Below are 17735 nucleotides of genomic sequence, written 5' to 3'. Positions count from 1 at the left end.
TCCATAGTACAACTTTTTCTATAGTCTTCTATGAATAACCACCCTCCCCATCACTTTGAGATCCTTGAACTTAAGGAATGACTCTAATCAGTCAATAGAAGAGTTGAATCTTGACGGGAAACTGATTGAGATATCGGTGATTAGAGGAAACTTTGTTGTATTCTTAAATCATTTCATTTACACAACTCCATCTGGGCAGAGAGCCAGCCCTGACTTTGCAGCTCCTGTATCAGTGTTTCTTCCAAGTAGCAGTATGGAGAAGAAAAGGAAAAATATGCCTGGTTACCTAGCACTGTGCTTTAGAACAGAGATTGGCAGAGGATATAATTGCAATACAAAATGTGCATAGAAGAAAAAGCAAATTACTTTAACTGGGTCTTGTATTGCAAGTTCCACTAAGACACTGTCCTTAACAGTACTCATAACTGCCCCTCGGATAGGGTTCTTAAATTCCTTTAGAAAAAATATTTCCAGTCTTTAAGTTTATAGTAATATATCATTATGTGAGAACTTTATCTTTTCCTTCCTTTGCATAGTGAGCTAGAAGCTCCAAAACCACTGTCCTTGTGATTTAGTATAGCAAGTGCATTTCTGTAGTTAAAAGGTGTGCTTTTCTTCTTCTGACCAACCTTAACCTAAACGGCACCCTATTATACCAATCAGAAGTGTAACAAAGTTTCACTTCTCTCCAAATCTAAAGGAATGATCTGTGGCAAATACAAAATGCCCTTACAAAGCAGAGGAAGGTAATTTAAAAAAAAAAAAATGTAATGAGTTTCAGGTTCATGAAATGTGATATTGACAACAGCAGAAATAAATTGCTCCTATTTAACTGCAGTCCACCACAGAAGAGATGAGCATTAGCCATGCTGCAACAATAGAGCTGATGCTGGACCCTGAGAGACACACTCTATTAAGACCAAAGTGCTATTAAGGAGACAGACTTATACTGTAAAGTTGGAAGGGATGGAAGAGAGGAAGAAAGCCTCAATCTATACATCTCAGGGACTTGACAGCACTTGGACTCTTATAAATCTAAGTGAAGTTATTAAGTGGCTGAGAAATGTACCACTGGCAGCCAATCTGGGACAACAATAGAAAATGAATAGCCAATAGACAAGACAGACAAGTAAAAGACTCGGAGAGATGCTTGCTCACAGATTCTTAGAAGTAATAAACGCTGGAAATGGGATTTGGGCTGCATCTTTCAGCACCACGAAATAGCAGATTCTGAACAGAAATTAAGTAGCTGCATTATCATCAGCTATTTCCCAAATATGGTTGAGTTAGAAGGTCAAATTCTATTGGAAAATAGTCTAGAATATGCTAGTTATTATAAACGTGCTGGGAAAAGCAAAGTAAAGATACCAAAACAAAACTCAAGACAAGCTCATTCTTCAGGAATTCCAGCAGAAAAATCAAGAGTAATGAAAGGAGCACATCATCGCTATGAGTTAATGCCAGTATCCATGGTTATTTAGTATGTTTGAAGTAAAGGTCTTGAATGGAGAATACTGGAAGGTACAAAATGAGCCACATTTTATCCCATAGATGTGTTTTGATTGGCCAAAACTTTGTAGACAAACAGTATAGTTTCAATTTGTAAAAGTAACTTCCACCTCTTAAAAATGTTTTTAGTTTCTCATATAAATGTATTTCCATCTCTTAAAAATATGGAGCACTCTTGGAAAAATATATGTTAGACCCGGGACACTGAGTGTTTGTACCTCTACACCTCAATTATAAGCTGCCACTTACAAATCTGCAGTTTTCTTAAAACATAGTTAAAAATTAAATATTTGTTAGACTCATCTTTCTATCAAAACTTTAAAATAAAATATAATATTACCAAAAGGACCACGGAAAATATTCAAGAATACTGGAAAAATACATGTACACTTCTCAGGAGTAAAGACTAGCACTGCACACATAATCTGCAAATAAAATGAGACAGAAAAAAACTTAGTTATGGATACCATTTTGCAAGGATACCTAAGTACTTTGCTCAAATATGCTGCTGCTGCTAAGTCACTTCAGTTGTGTCCGACTCTGTGTGACCCCATTGACGGCAGCCCACCAGGCTCCCCCGTCCCTGGGATTCTCCAGGCAAGAACACTGGAGTGGGTTGCCATTTCCTTCTCCAATGTATGAAAGTGAAAAGTGAAAGTGAAGTCGCTCAGTCATGTCTGACTCGTAGCGACCCCATGGACTGCAGCCTACCAGGCTCCTCCGTCCATGGGATTTTCCAGGCAAGAGTACTAGCTAGCAGGCATTTAATTTTGCAATCCTGGCCTGAAGAAAAGCTATGATAGTTTGGATTAAGAAAATCCAATCTCTCCTATTGGGAGAGAACAAGATGGCAGAGGAGTGGTGGACGTGGAGTACATCTCTCTCCACGGTACATCAGGAATACACCTTCAGACACAGAAGAGCATGCAGAACACCAGCTGCGAGCAGACAGGAGTACCTGACCAGCAGAAAAGAATATATAGAACCAAGCAAAACTCTGTAGGACGAAGGAACTAGGAGGAAACATAGGAGTGTTAGTAGGACTGGACCTGCTCTCTGTGGGTGGGGGAACTGAAACAAGGGTCTGATCCCACATCCAGGCAATTGTCTGAGTCAGAGGAGAAACATTTAAGGCTGAGAGCGAAACAGCTGATCTGTGGCAGCGTAAATGGAATGAGAATCAGACACTCCTTGCTGCAGCCATACATACCCCCGATACGGATGCAGGTCCCCTGGAAGGGGCAGTGGCTGGGAGCTGGAGTTTAGGGACTGTGGAGCAATCCCAGGTTGAGGGCTGCTGCTGACTGAGGAGAGACAGATCTAGGGATGTGAGCTAGGATATCGTGGTGGGAAATGCCTGTGGAGGAAAGCCAAGCAGGCATGGAAGCAAAGTGATACTGCTGAGTCATTCATAGGGCATGGAGCCATCACCATAGCCTCTCTCCCCACTGCCAGCATCAGGCAGCTGAACAATAGAGAGGCTGGCCCATCAAATACATGACACACTGAACTACAGAGTAGGACCCCACCCAGGGTGCCCCTTTAAGTGCCTGACATGTCCATCTATGGAGTAGGACCCCAGCCAGGGGCACCCCTCTATGTGCCCAATGCAGCAAACAACAGAGAAGGACCCCAGGTGAGGGAGCCCTCTAAGTGCCCGAATGGGCAGAACTATGGAGAAAGACTGGCCAAAGAGGACTCCTGATCGCCAGCTACAAGAGGACTGAAAAAAAGATTCTGAAGGGGCCATAACTCCTGTTGCAGAGGCAGTCGTCTCCCTGCACAATTGGCACCTCCAGGGTCCCCACAAGCCAAGCAGCTGAGCCACCTTCACGCTCAACTCTCACTAGGGCAGAGCTGCCACAGGCAAGAAAAGTCTTGCATCCATTAATGCAGGGTCACTTTGGTCGTGTCCTACTCTTTGTGACCCTGTAGACTGGCCTGCCAGACTTTTCTGTCAGGGAAGGGGGCTCTCCAGGCAAGAATACTCAAGCATATTGGCCAATACTGGTTCCATATCCTTCTAGAGCACTATATTTCCTGCTGCCCTAGCCGCCAATTCCCCTGAGTACCTGGTGCTGCCAGAACCCCTGTGACCCCAGCAGCTGCACCACCTCCACACCTGGCCCTCACAGGGGCAAACCCAAGTCCTCCAGGGCAGCCTCAGGAGCAAACCCCAGTGGACTACCCACATGCAGAGGTGGAAATAAAATCACAATTGAAGCCCAAGTGCAGTGTGGCTAAGGAAGAAGACCTAAAACTTTCCTACCAGCTGTACAAGCTGCAGATTAAATCCACACAATCACTAGGCAGACTCTGTGTCTATGGAATATATAAAAGGACACTGAGAGCTCCCACAAAAGAAAATGCACTAGTTCTGATAGCATGGACGTTGGAGGCAAGAACAGACAGGAGTAGGAACAGATTAGAATCTGAGATGCCCCCACAGCAGGTACAGAGATCAACAGTGTTGGAGGACATCCTAGGGAGGTGAGGTGGACTGTGACTCCCAGCTGGGGAAAGGACTCTGACAGCAGTGACTCAAGAAAAATATTTATTATTCTTATGTTTTTACATGTTCTGTAGATTCTTTTAGATTTTTTTTTCTATTTATGTCCTTTTGTTACCCCCTCTATTGTAGTTGTTGATTTTATTGGCACTTTGAAATCTAATTAAGCTTTTGAGCTTTTTTTTTTTTTCCTCAGTCACATATTTTTATTGTTGTTATAAACCTCTGCCTCTACATTGGGGTTTTACAGTTCTGTGAAGTTTTCCTTTTTTTTCTTTTCTCTTTCTTTAATTTTAATTTTTAACTTTTTAAACCTATTATTCTTATTTCAACATTTGTCCCTTAGTTTATTTTTCCCACTATTCTTTTCCCCTTGCAGTTAATCTTTAATGTATATAAATCTTCATCTACCTCTACACAATTTTGCATATCTTTCTTTTCTTTCTTTCCTTTCCTCTCAACATATTTGTTAGTTTTCTTTTCATTGTTTTATTCCCCAATTGGCACCTTGTTTAAGTTTTGCTTTCCAGTTTGTGTTTTAGTTAATTTTGTTCTTAGCTGGTAGAGTAAATTTTTGGTCTCCTTTGTTTGCCACGTTAACCTATTGTACTTTGCTTTTGTTGGACTGATTTGATTTTGTTTATGGCTGTATATTTATACGTGTATATTCAGTCACAATATTTATTGCTGTTACAAACCTCTGCCTCTACATTGGACTTTTGCAGTTCTGTGGAGTCTTTCCTCTTTTTTTTTTTTTTCTTTTTTCTTTCTTCTACCTTTTTTCTTTTCTCTTTTTTATAATTTTATTTTTTTAACTTATTGTATATTTCTTCATTTATTCTTTAGTTTGCTTTTCCCACTGTTCTTTTCCCCTTGCAGTTAATCCTTAATGTATACAAATCTTTATCTACCTCTACTTAACTTTGCATATCTATTCTTTCTTTTCTTTCTTTCCTTTCCTATCAACATATTTTTTAGTTTTGTTTTCACTGCTTTATCCCCCACTGGGCACCTTCTTTTACTCTTATTTTCCAGTTTATGCTATAGTTAGTTTTGTTCTTAACTGGCAAATGTAATTTTTGATTGCCTTTGTTTGCCAGGTCAATCTACTGTACTTTATTTTTGTCGGACTGTTTTGACTTTGCTTATGGGTATGTATGTATATGTATATATTCCAAAATTTTAATTATTATTTGCCTGATTTTGTAACTGCTACCTGTCTGAGGTTCCTCTTTGGTTTCTTGTTTGTGAGTATTTGTTTTAATCTCACGTAGAAGGCAATGGCATGCCACTCCAGTACTCTTGCCCGGAAAATCCCATGGATGGAAGAGCCTGGTAGGCTGCAGTCAGTGGGGTCGCTAGGGTCGGACACGACTGAGCGACTTCACTTTCACTTTTCACTTTGACACATTGGAGAAGGAAATGGCAACCCACTCCAGTGTTCTTGCCTGGAGAATCCCAGGGATGGGGGAGCCTGGTGGGCTTCCATCTATGGGGTCACACAGAGTCAGACACGACTGAAGTGACTTAGCAGCAGCAGCAACAGCAACAGTGCCATAACAAACCACTTGAATCTTTGCTCCTGACCAGAGATCAAACCTTGAGGCTTTGGAGTGGGAGCACTGGCTCCAACACCTTAGACTACCAGAGAACGAATACTTAGTTCAGTTCAGTCGCACAGTCGTGTCCGACTCTCTGAGACCCCATGAATCACAGCACGCCAGGCCCCCCTGTCCATCAGCAACTCCTGGAGTTCACTCAAACTCACCTCCATCAAGTCGGTGATGCCATCCAGACATCTCATTCTCTGTCGTCCCCTCCTCCTGCCACCAATCCCTCCCAGCATCAGCGTGTTTTCCAGTGAGTCAACTCGTCACATGAGGTAGCCAAAGTATTGCAGTTTCAGCTTCAGCATCAGTCCTTCCAATGAACACCTAGGACTGATCTCCTTTAGAATGGACTGGTTGGATCTCCTTGCAGTTCAAGGGACTCTCAAGAGTCTTCTCCAGCACCACAGTTCAAAAGCATCAATTCTTCAGTGCTCAGCTTTCTTCAGAGTCCAACTCTCACATCCATACATGACCACTGGAAAAACCATAGCCTTGACTAGACGGACCTTTATTGACAAAGTAATGTCTCTGCTTTTTAATATACTATCTAGGTCAGTCATAACTTTCCTTCCAAGGAGTTCAGTTCAGTTCAGTTCAGTCGCTCAGTCGTTTCCAACTCTCCGCGACCCCATGAATCACAGCACGCCAGGCCTCCTGTCCATCACCAACTCCCGGAGTTCACTCAAACTCATGCCCACAGAGTCGGTGATGCCATCCAGCCATCTCATTCTCTGTCATCCCCTTCGCCTCCCGCCCCCAACCTTTCCCAGCATCAGAGTCTTTTTCAGTGAGTCAACTCTTCACATGAGGTGGCCAAAGTATTCCAGTTTCAGCTTTAGCATCTGTCCTTCCAGTGAACACCCAGGATTGATCTCCTCTAGAATGGACTGGTTGGATCTCCTTGCAGTCCAAGGGACTCTCAAGAGTCTTCTCCAACACCACAGTTCAAAGTATCAATTCTTCGGCGATCAGCTTTCTTCACAGTCCAACTCTCACACCCATACATGACCCCTGGAAAAACCATAGCCTTGGCTAGACAGACCTTGGTTGGCAAAGTAATGTCCCTGCTTTTTAATATACTATCAAGGTTGGTCATAACTTTCCTTCCAAGGAGTAAGCGTCTTTTAATTTCATGGCTGCAATCAGCATCTGCAGTGATTTTGGAATTCAAAAAAATAAAGTCTGACACTGTTTCCACTGTTTTTCCATTTCCCATGAAGTGATGGGACCAGATGCCATGGTCTTTCTTTTCTGAATGTTGAGCTTCAAGCCAACCTTTTCACTCTCCTCTTTCACTTTCATCAAGAGGCTTTTTAGTTCCTCTTCACTTTCTGATATACGGGTAGTGTCATCTGCATATCTGAGGTTATTGATATTTCTCCCAGCAATCTTGATTCCAGCTTGTGCTTCTTCCAGCCCAGCGTTCCTCCTGATGTACTCTGCATAGAAGTTAAATAAGCAGGGTGACAATATACAACCTTGACGTACTCCTTTTCCTATTTGGAACCAGTTCCATGTCCAGTTCTAACTGTTGCTTCCTGACCTGCATACAGGTTTCTCAAGAGGCAGGTCAGGTGGTCTGGTATTCCCATCTCTCAGAATTTTCCAGTTTGTTGTGATCCACACAGTCAAAGTCTTTGGCATAGTCAATGAAGCAGAAATAGATGTACCCTAGGGAGTATCAAAGAGTGAAAACTCACACAAAGGAAGTCACTTGAATACAAGACCTGGAATCACCCAATCACCAGAAGCACCCTGTGCAGGATGCCTCATCTAAACAACAAACAAAACAAAGGTACAAACCCAATCATCAGCAGACAGGATTACCACCTAACTCAGCATTGCCCGCAGAGGAAAAACAAACAACCACAAAAAAACACTGAGCCCAAATCTCACCCTAAATGAAGCTTACACAAACCACTGAACCAAACTTAAGAAGGCAGAAACCAAAAAGAAGAAATAATTCAACCTTGAAGCCTGAGTAAAGGAAATCTCTAACACAATAAGTTAAAAAAAAAAATGAAAAGGCAAAGAAATACTACACAAATGAAGAAACAAACTAGAAACACAGAGGTTGAAATAAATGAAGAGGAAATAGGCAAACTACCTGAAAAAGAATTCAGAATAATGATAGCAAAGATGACCAAAAATCTTGAAAACAAAATGGAGAAAATCCAAGAATCAATTAACAAAGATAGAGAAGAATTAAACAATAATCATACAGAGACAAACAACAAAATTACTGAAATTAAAAATACTCTAGAAGGAATCAATTGCAGAATGTCTAAAGCAGAAGAATGAATCAGTGAGCTGGAAGATAAAAAGTTGGAAATAATATCTGAACAGCCAAATAAAGTAAAAATAATGAAAAGAACTGAGGATAGTCTCAGAGACCTCTGGGACAGTATCAAATGCACCAACATTCTAATTATAAGGGTCCGAGAAGAAAAAGAGAAAAAGAAAGTGTATGAGAAAATTTTTGAGGATATTGTAGTTGAAAATTTCCCCAACAAGGAAAAGAAAATAGTCAATCAAGTCCAAGAGGCACAGAGAGTCCCACACAGGATAAACCCACAGAGATACACACAAAGACACACACTAATCAAACTAACAAAGAGAAAGCACAAAGAAAGACTATTAAAAGCAGCAAGGGGAAAGCAACAAGTAACATATAAGGGAAACACCATATGCTTAACAGCTGATCTTTCAGCAGAAACTCTGCAGGCCAGAAGGGAATTGCAAGATATATTTAAAGTACTGAAAGGGAAAAATCTAGAAGAAGATTACTGTACCTGGCAAGGATCTCATTCAAAATTGATGGAGAAATCAAAAGCTTTTCAGATAAGCAAAAGTTAAGAGAATTCAGTACCACCAAACTAGCTTTACAATAAATGGTAAAGGGACTTATATAGTCAAGAAATACAAGAGAAGAAGAAAGATCTACAAAGTCAATGCCAAACAAGAAAATTGCAATAGGAACATATATGTCAATAACTACTTTCAAAGTAAATAGTTTAAATGCTCGAGCCAAAAGATACAGAATGGCTGAATGAATATAAAAACAAGACCCATATATATTCTATCTATAAGAAACCCACTTCAGACCTAAAGAAACATATAGATTGAAAGTGAGAGGATGGAAAAATATATTCCATGCAAATGGAAAGCAAAAGAAAGCTGGAGTAGCAATCCTTTTATCAGACAAAATAGACCTTAAAATAAAAAAGATTACAAGAGATAAGGAAGGACACTGCATAATGATCAAGGGATCAATCTAAGAGAAAAACATAACAATTGTAAATATCTATGCACTCAACATAGGAGCACCTCAATACATAAGACAAACACTAACAGACATAAAAGGAGAAATTGACAGTAACACAATAACAGTTGGAAACTTTAACACCCCACTCACATCAATGGTCAGATCATCAAAACAGAAAATAAGCGTGGTCGACGGGAAGATGGCGGAGGAATAGGACAGGGCGGCCACTTTCCCCCCAACAAAATCAACAAAAGAACATTTGAACGCTGAGTAAATCCCACAAAAATTCTTCTGAATACCGGCAGAGGACATCAGGCACTCAGAAAAGCAGCCCATAGTCGTCGAAAGGAGGTAGGAAATAGATAAAAAGATAAAAAGAGAGACAAAAGAGGGAGGGACGGAGCTCCCTCCCGGGAAGGGAGGCTTAAAAAAAAAAAAAAAAAGAGAGAGAAGTTTCCAAACACCTGGAAACACTGGCGAGTGGATCCTCAGAGGGCTGCATAACTGGGAGACAAAAGACATAAATAATTAAAACTCACAGACTAAGTGCCCAGAGGAAACTCTCAGCGGAGAAGCGGCGCAGACTCCCGCGCCCCTCACTGGCAGGCGGGGGCTGGGCAGGGAGGCGCCAGCAGCAGCGCTCAGAGGGAGTGCCAGCGGCGGCGGCGCTTAGAGGGAGAGCAGGCGCCCGCGCTTGGAGGGAGAGCCGGCGCCCGCGCCTAGAGGGAGAGCGGGCGCCCGCGCTTGGAGGGAGAGCCGGCGCCCGCGCGTAGAGGGAGAGCCGGCGCCCGCGCGTAGAGGGAGAGCCGGCGCCCGCGCTTGGAGGGAGAACCGGGCTTGGGCGCCCCAGCCCCCGCCGACACGGGCGGGGAGGGCAGCCAGCGCCGGGGCGGGGGCAGCCGCGGCCCCAGAGAGGCTTCCCGTACCAAGCTGCAGGCAAGCTTCCTTGCTGGCCAGGACTTCTTGGGTTCGGGCCGGTCGATATCCACCTGAGAAACTGCACCGGTTGTACTCCCAGAAAACCGAGCGGCGGGGACCGGGAAGGCGATAAGTCGCAGCGACTGCGCTCGCCAAACGCCTGGTCACCTGAGCTGCTAGGACCGGGGAAGGCACAAAACGCAGGCCCAGCCAAGTCTGCCTTTGTCGAGTACCCGAGGACCTGAACCTGAGCCAATCAGACCTGGGAAGTGCATGCAACCCAGTGCCAGCCGCGGACAGCTTGCAGCAGAGCAAACTAAAGCCTAAGCAGCATAAACAGGGAAAGCACACACGCCTCGAGCGGGAGCATTCCCAGTGTAGCCGAGACACCGCGAGCACTCCCCACAGACGCCAGGGGTATTTGTTAGTTGTTCCTCCCTCCCTACAGCAGGACTGAATAGGAGAGCCTGGGGAAAAAAAAAAAAAAGTGTCCACCACCGCATCCTGGAGTCAGGATGGTAATTAGACACTGAGGAGACCAGAAAACAGAAGAGGGAGAAGCCTTGAGCCTCCTGCAAGAATAAGACTGAAAACCAGAGGCAGAGGCTTAAGGCCAAATCCTGAGAACACCAGAGATCTCCGGTTCCAGAGAACATTAATTGATAGGTACTCATCAAAGGCCTCCATACATACACTGAAACCAGGCACCACCCAAGGGTCAACAAGTTTCAGTGAAAGACATACTACGCAAGCTATCCAGCAACACAGGAGAATAGCACTGAACTTCAATATACAGGCTGCCCAAAGCCACCCCAAACCCACGGACATCTCAAACTCATTATTGGACACTTCCTTACACTCCAGAGAGAAGAAATCCAGTTCCACCCACCAGAACATCTACTCAAGCTTCCCTAACCAGGGAACCTTGGCAAGTCACCCATCCAACCCCACACATAACGAGGCAACTACATAATAAAGAGAACTCCACAGACTGTCAGAAGACAGAAAGGCCACCCGAACACAGCAATATAAGCAAGATGAAGAGGCAGAGAAATACCCAACAAGTAAAGGAACAGGATAAATGCCCACCAACACAAACAAAAGAGGAAGATATAGGGAACCTACCTGATAAAGAATTTCGAATTTTAATTGTGAAAATGATTCAAAATCTGGAAAGCAAAATGGAGTTACAGATAAATAAACTGGAGAAAAGGATGGAGAAGATGGAAGAAATGTTCAATAAAGAATTAGAGGAAATAAAAAAGAGTCAATATACAATGAATAATACAATAGACGAGATCAAAAACACTCTCGAGGGCACAAACAGTAGAATAACGGAGGCAGAAGACAGGATAAGCGAGCTAGAAGATAGAATTGTAGAAATAAATGAAACAGAGAAGGAAAAAGAAAAACGAATTAAAAGAAATGAGCACAATATTAGAGACATATGGGACAATATTAAACGCCCCAACATTCGAATCATAGGAGTCCCAGAAGAAGAAGACAAAAAGAAAGACCATGAGAGAATACTCGAGGAGATAATAGTTGAAAATTTCCCTAAAATGGGGAAGGAAATAATCACCCAAGTCCAAGAAACACAGAGAGTCCCTAACAGGATAAACCCAAGGCGAAATACCCCAAGGCACATATTAATCAAATTAACAAAGATCAAACACAAAGAAAAAATATTACAAGCAGCAAGGGAAAAACAACAAATAACACACAAGGGGATCCCCATAAAGATAACAGCTGATCTTTCAGCAGAAACTCTTCAGGCCAGGAGGGAATGGCAAGACATATTTAAAGTGATGAAAGAAAATAACCTACAGCCCAGATTACTATACCCAGCAAGGATCTCATTCAAATGTGAAGGAGAAATCAAAAGCTTTACAGACAAGCAAAAGCTGAGAGAATTCAGCATCACCAAACCAGCTCTCCAACAAATACTAAAGGAGCTTCTCTAGACTGGAAACACAGAAAGGGTATATAAACTTGAACCCAAACAATAATGAAAATGGCAACAGGACCATACTTATCAATAATCACCTTAAACGTAAATGGGTTGAATGCCCCAACCAAAAGACAAAGGCTGGTTGAATGGATACAAAAACAAGACCCCCTTATATGTTGTCTACAAGAGACCCACCTCAAATCGAGGGACACATACAGACTGAAAGTGAAGGGCTGGAAAAAGATATTCCATGCAAATAGAGACCAAAAGAAAGCAGGAGTAGCAATACTCATATCAGATAAAATTGATTTTAAAACAAAGGCTGTGAAAAGAGACAAAGAAGGAAACTACATAATGATCAAAGGATCAATCCAAGATGAAGATATAACAATTCTAAATATTTATGCACCCAACATTGGAGCACCGCAATATGTAAAACAATTACTAACAATTATGAAAGGGGAAATTAACAATAACACAATAATAGTGGGAGACTTTAATACCCCACTTACATCTATGGATAGATCAACTAAACAGAAAATTAACAAAGAAACACAAACTTTAAATGATACAATAGACCAGTTAGACCTAATAGATATCTATAGGACATTTCACCCCAAAACAATGAACTTCACTTTTTTCTCAAGCGCACACGGAACCTTTTCCAGGATAGATCACATCCTGGGCCATAAATCCAGCCTTGGTAAATTCAAAAAAATTGAAATCATTCCAAGCATCTTTTCTGACCACAATGCAGTAAGACTAGATCTCAATTACGGGAGAAAAACTATTAAAAATGCCAACATATGGAGGCTGAACAACACGCTGCTGAATAATGAACAAATCATAGAAGAAATCAAAAGAGAAATTAAAATATGCATAGAAATGAATGAAAATGAAAACACAACAACCCAAAACCTCTGGGACACTGTAAAAGCAGTGCTAAGGGGGAAGTTCATAGCAATACAGGCACACCTCAAGAAACAAGAAAAAAGTCAACTAAATAAACTAACTCTACATCTAAAGAAACTAGAAAAGGAAGAAATGGAGAACCCCAGGGTTAGCAGAAGGAAAGAAATCATAAAAATTAGGGCAGAGATAAATGCAAAAGAAACAAAAGAGACCATAGCAAAAATCAACAAAGCCAAAAGCTGGTTCTTTGAGAAGGTAAATAAAATTGACAAACCACTAGCCAGACTTATCAAGAAAGAAAGGGAGAAGAACCAAATCAATAAAATTAGAAATGAAAAGGGAGAAATCACAACTGACAACACAGAAATACAAAGGATTATTAGAGAATACTATCAGCAATTATATGGCAATAAAATGAATAACTTGGAAGAAATGGACAAATTCCTAGAAAAGTACACCTTGCCAAAACTGAACCAGGAAGAAATAGAAAATCTGAACAGACCCATCACAAGCACGGAAATAGAGGAAGTAATCGGAAAGCTTCCAGCAAACAAAAGCCCAGGTCCAGACGGCTTCACAGCTGAATTCTACCAAAAATTTAGTGAAGAGCTAACACCTATTCTACTCAAACTCTTTCAGAAAATTGCTGAGGAAGGAAAACTTCCAAACTCATTCTATGAGGCCACTATCACTCTAATCCCAAAACCTGGTAAAGATCCCACAAAAAAAGAAAACTACAGGCCAATATCACTGATGAACATAGATGCAAAAATCCTTAACAAAATTCTAGCAATCAGAATCCAACAACATATTAAAAAGATCATACATCATGACCAAGTGGGCTTTATCCCAGGAATGCAAGGATTCTTCAATATCCGCAAATCAATCAACGTAATACACCACATTAACAAACTGAAAAATAAAAATCATATGATTATCTCAATAGATGCAGAGAAAGCCTTTGACAAAATACAACATCCATTTATGATAAAAACTCTCCAGAAAGTGGGAATAGAAGGGACATATCTCAACATAATAAAAGCTATATACGACAAACCCATAGCAAACATTATCCTCAATGGTGAAAAACTGAAAGCATTTCCCCTAAAGTCAGGAACAAGACAAGGGTGCCCACTCTCACCACTACTATTCAACATAGTTCTGGAAGTTTTGGCTACAGCAATCAGAGCAGAAAAAGACATAAAAGGAATACAAATTGGAAAAGAAGAAGTAAAACTTTCACTGTTCGCTGATGACATGATCCTCTACACAGAAAACCCTAAAGACTCTACCAGAAAACTACTAGAGCTAATCAATGAATACAGTAAAGTTGCAGGATATAAAATCAACACACAGAAATCCCTTGCATTCCTATACACTAATAATGAGAAAATAGAAAGAGACATTAAAGAAACTATTCCATTCACTGTTGCAACGAAAAGAATTAAATACTTAGGAATATATCTACCTAAGGAAACAAAAGACTTGTACATAGAAAACTACAAAACACTAGTGAAAGTAATCAAAGAGGACACTAATAGATGGAGAAATATACCGTGTTCGTGGATTGGAAGAATAAATATTGTGAAAATGAGTATACTACCCAAAGTAATTTATACATTCAATGCAATCCCTATCAAGCTACCAACGATATTTTTCACAGAATTAGAACAAATAATCTCACAGTTTGTATGGAAATACAAAAAACCTCGAATAGCCAAAGCAATCTTGAAGAAGAAAAATGGAACTGGAGGAATTAACCTGCCAGACTTCAGGCTCTACTACAAAGCCACAGTCATCAAGACAGTATGGTACTGGCATAAAGACAGAAATATAGATCAATGGAACAAAATAGAAAGCCCAGAGATAAACCCACGCACCTATGGACACCTTATCTTTGACAAAGGAGGCAAGAATATAAAATGGAGAAAAGACAGTCTCTTTAACAAGTGGTGCTGGGAAAACTGGTCAGCCACTTGTAAAAGAATGAAATTAGAACACTTCCTAACACCATACACAAAAATAAACTCAAAATGGATTAGAGAGCTAAATGTAAGGCCAGATACTATAAAACTCCTAGAGGAGAACGTAGGCAAAACACTCTCTGACATAAATCACAGCAGGATCCTCCAAGACTCACCTCCCAGAATATTGGAAATAAAAGCAAAAATAAACAAATGGGACCTAATTAAAATCAAAAGCTTCTGCACAGCAAAAGAAACTCTAAGCAAGGTGAAAAGACAGCCTTCAGAATGGGAGAAAATAATAGCAAATGAAACAACTGATAAAGGATTAATCTCCAAAATATACAAGCAGCTCCTGCAGCTCAATTCCAGAAAACTAAGTGACCCAATCAAAAAATGGGCCAAAGAACTAAACAGACATTTCTCCAAAGAAGACATTAAGATGGCTAACAAACACATGAAAAAATGCTCAACATCCCTCATAATCAGAGAAATGCAAATCAAAACCACAATGAGATACCATTTCACACCAATCAAAATGGCTGCTATCCAAAAGTCTACATGCAATAAATGCTGGAGAGGGTGTGGAGAGAAAGGAACCCTCTTACACTGTTGGTGGGAATGCAAACTAGTACAGCCACTTTGGAGAACAGTGTGGAGATTCCTCAAAAAACTGGAAATAGAACTGCCATATGATCCAGCAATTGCACTCCTGGGCATACACACCGAGGAAACCAGAATTGAAAGAGACACATGTACGCCAATGTTCATTGCAGCACTGTTTATAATAGCCAGGGCATGGAAGCAACCTAGATGTCCATCTGCAGATGAATGGATAAGAAAGCTTTGGTACATATACACAATGGAGTATTTTTCAGCCATCAAGAAAAATGCATTTGAATCAGTTTTAATGAGGTGGATGAAATTGGAGCCAATTATACAGAGTGAAGTAAGCCAGAAAGAAAAACATCAATATAGTATACTGACGCATATATATGGAATTTAGAAAGATGGAAACCTGAAACCTGTATACGAGACTGCAAAAGAGACATAGACATATAGAACAGTCTTTGGGACTCTGTGGGAGAGGGTGAAGGTGGGATGATTGGGGAGAATGGCATTGTAGCATGTATATTAGCATATGTGACCAGTCCAGGTTCGACGCATGATGCAGGATGCCTGGGGCTGGTGCACGGGAATGACATGGGGGGAGGATATGGGGAGGAGGGAGGTGGGAGGGGGGTTCGGGAGGGAGAGCACATGTACACCCGGGGCGGATTCATGTCAATGTATCGCAAAACCAACCAATATATTAATGAAAGGTAAAAAAAAAAAATAAAAATAAAAATAAAAAAAAAAACAGAAAATAAGGAAACACAAGTATTAAATGATACATTAGATAAGATGAATCTCATTGATATTGTCAGGACGTTCCATCCAAATGCAGAAGAATACACACTTTTCTCAAGTACACATGGAACATTCTCCAGAATAGACTACATCTTCGGTCACAAATCAAGCCTCAGGAAATATAAGAAAATTAACATCGTATCAAGCATCGTCTCTGAACACAATGCTATGAGACTAGGTATAAATTACAAGAAAAAAACTGTAAGAAACACAAACACATAGAGATTAAACAACATGTTTCTAAATAACCAACAGGCGACTGAAGAAATCAAAAGGAAATAAAAAAATTTCTAGAAAGAAATAACAATGAAACCATGACAACTCAAAACCTCTGGGATGCAGCAAAAGCGGTTCTAAGAGGGAATTTATGGCAATACAATCCTACCTCAAGAAAAACATCGAATAGACAACCTAACTTTACACTTAAAACAACTGGACAAAGAAGAAGAAAAAAAATTAATAGAAGGAAACAAGTCATAAACATCTGAGCAGAAATAAATGAAAAAGAAATGAAAGAAACAATAGTAAAGATTAATATAATGAAAAGCTCATTCCTTGAGAAGATAAAATTGACAAACCTTTAGCCAGACTCATCAAGAAAAAAAGAGAGAAAAATCAAATCAACAAAATTAGAAATGAAAAAGGAGATGTTACAACAGACAATGCAGAGATACAAAGGATTGTAAGAGACTATTATGAACAACTATATGGCAATAAAATGGGTAACCTAGAAGAAATGGACAGATTTTTAGAAAAATTCAATCTTCCAAAACTGAAACAGGAAGAAATAGAAATTATGAACAACCTAATTAAAAGCACTGAAATTGATGCTGTGATCAAAAATCTCCCAAAAAACAAAAGCCCAGGTCCAGATGGCTTCACAGGAGAATTCTATCAAACATTTAGAGAAGAGCTACTGCCTATTCTTCTAAAACTGTTTCAAAAAATTTCAGAGGAAGGAACACTTCCAAACTCATTCTACAAGGCCTCCATCACCCTGATACCAAAACCAGACAAAGACAACACAAAAAAAGGAAAACTACAGGCCAATATCACTAATGAACATAGATGCAAAAATATTAAACAAAAATTTTAGCAAACAGAATTCAGGAACACAACAAAAATCTCATACACCATGATAAAGTTGAGTTTATTCCAGGGATGCAAATTTTCTTCAATAAACACAAATCAATTAATGTGAGACACCATATTAACAAATTGAAAGATAAAAACCATACGATAATCTCAATAGATGCAGAAAAAGCTTTTGACAAAATTCAGCACCCATTTATGATTAAAACTCTTCAAAAAAATGGCCATAGAAGGAACCTACCTCAATATAGTAAAGGCCATATATGATAAGCCTACAGCAAACATTATTCTCAATGGTGAAGAACTGAAAGCATTCCCCCTAAGATCAGGAGCAAGACAAGGGTGTCCACTTTCACCACTATTATTCAACATAGGTCTAGAAGTCCTAGCTACAGCAATCAGAGAAGGAAAAGAAAGAAAAGGAATCCATATCAGAAATTAAGAAGTAATACTCTCACTGTTTGCAGATGACATGATACTGTACATACAAAACCCTAAAGATAGCATCAGAAAATTACTAGAGATAATTAATGAATTTAGCAAAGTTGCAGGATACAAAATCAATATGCAGAAATAATTTGCATTTCTATACACT

Source organism: Moschus berezovskii, chromosome 3 (genome assembly GCF_049115385.1).
Source record: "Moschus berezovskii isolate FMDL1 chromosome 3, NW_MosBer_1.0, whole genome shotgun sequence".
NCBI lineage: Eukaryota > Metazoa > Chordata > Mammalia > Artiodactyla > Moschidae > Moschus > Moschus berezovskii.
Note: the sequence above shows the minus strand (reverse complement) of the source record.